Genomic DNA, 2,313 nt, shown 5'->3' on the forward strand with positions numbered 1-2,313 from the left:
AGAAGGAGAAGAAGAAGGAGAAGAAGGAGAAATATGAACAATACAATGGCAATAAATATGTATCTATCAACAATTGAATCTATAAACAAACAAGGAATCTAATGAACAAAATAAACTGATGAATATAATAGAACCAGAGGCATAGAAACATGGAACAGACTGATGAATCTCAGAGGGAAGGGGGGTGGGGGGACAAGAAGAGATTAACTAAAGAATTTATATGCATATATGCATTACCTGTAGACACAAACAATAAGGTGGGGTGGGAACCAAGTGGAGGGAGGAAAATTGGGGGGAGTAGAGGGGGGGGAGGATGGAATCTGTAATACTCTCAATAATAAAGATTTTTTTAAAACTGATAAAAACAGATCTAGAAACATCTTTTCTTTCCATTGATAGAATTCATAGCCTCTCAGTTTCCTCTGTTACCTCTAGCTTTGCCTTGCTTTTATAATTATGCTTGCAGCACAGTTTAAAATTAGCATGAACTTTAAACAAAAGAATAAAAATAGGCATAGATAAAGAACAGGTAAGGAACTGAAAAGCATGACACAGTTTTTTGTGTTTGAACCCCTTTGCCATCCAAAGATCCCTGTAGCCTTCAATAATGCCGAAGCTCTCTCAAAGATTATTGTGAATTCTCAGGACCTCTTCCATTTCCTGGGCAAAGGGGAAAAATTGGGGGATATCTGTAATATTCTCAACAACAAAATAAATTTAAATAAACATACAAACAAATAAATAAATAAACGAGTGGGTTACCAGAAGCAAGAGGGAGAAAGGGATTTGTTATGCAATGTTCAATGGGCATATAGTTTCAGTTTTGCAAGATGAAAAAGCTCTCGATATCTGCTGCACAACAATGTGCATATACTTAACTGTACTGTACACTTAAAAATGGTTAATATGGTAAATTTTATATTATGTGCCTTTTACCAAAATTTAAAAGCCCCGTGGAATGCAGCTAAAGCTATGATTAAAGAGAAATTTACAGCATTAAATGCATTTATTAAAAAAGAAAGATTGACATTTAGTAACGTAAGCACCCATCTCAATAAATTAGAAAAGGTATACTTGACTGTACCGTACACTTAAAAATGGTTAATATGGTAAATTTTATATTATGTGCCTTTTACCAAAATTTAAAAGCCCCATGGAATGCAGCTAAAGCTATGATTAAAGAGAAATTTACAGCATTAAATGCATTTATTAAAAAAGAAAGATTGACATTTAGTAACGTAAGCACCCATCTCAATAAATTAGAAAAGGGAGAGTAAAAATAAAAAGTAAAATTCCAAATAAAATAAAATAAAGTAATGATAGCAGAAAGTAATGGTATTATTTTTTTTTAAAAAAAGTAAAGAGGAAACACAAACATTTTGGAGAAGACTAATAACATTTATAAACCTCCAGAAAAACTAGTTAAGAAAAAAGAGAGATAATATAAATAACCACTATCTTGAATAAAACATATAAATTCTGCAGACATTCAGGTGTTATGAACAATTTTATGCAAATTGATTTGAAAAAAGACAGAGAAACTCTTTCAAAAAGTCACAAATGAAAGCAAACATAACAAGAGATAGGAATCTGAATAGTTACGTAACTGAATCCATAAATAGAAATTGTTGGGAGGAGATTCTCCAAGGCTTTCTACAGCAAGGTGATCTTTACAAGGACGTTTTTGGAAGCTGGGGATAGTGTCTCTCCGTAGAGAGAGATCAAAGGGCAGATTTGTTTCCTGACCAGAAAATAATGTCTCTCTGCAGAGCAAAGTTTGGTCAGGTTTGCTAGCAGCCCCTTAAAAAGATAGTGTTTCCTAAGGTCAATATTCCTTCAGCTGTGACACAAGTCATTGTGTGCATAGTGGCCACTTGGGCCAGCCTCTTTATCACTCCCTTAGGAGTTGGAGGAAGGGGCTCATGCTGCCTGCTGTGTCATGATAATAAACTGTCAAAATCCATTTGAGCTTGTTGTTTGCTTACCAAACAACAGTGGACCTATAGAAGTGTGGCACATAGTCACTGTTGCTTAGGAACTGCTTGACTTGACAGAAACCTTCCCACAAAGCAAATGCAGCTCCAGTTGCTTTCATGGAGTGATTTCTTCCAAATATTTAAGAAAGAATTAATGCTGGTGTTACCAAAACTTTTTCAAGGAATACAGACAGAGGAAACATTATCCATCTTGTTTAAGGAGGACGTCGTAACCTTGATACCAAAGCCTAAAGGATCTTAAAAGGAAAATTATATGCCAATCATACTTATGACTATAATTGTAAGAAACTAAATATTACAAACTAAATTCAGTAAT

Source organism: Myotis brandtii, unplaced genomic scaffold (assembly GCF_000412655.1).
Source record: "Myotis brandtii unplaced genomic scaffold, ASM41265v1 scaffold1663, whole genome shotgun sequence".
Taxonomy (NCBI): Eukaryota; Metazoa; Chordata; class Mammalia; order Chiroptera; family Vespertilionidae; genus Myotis; species Myotis brandtii.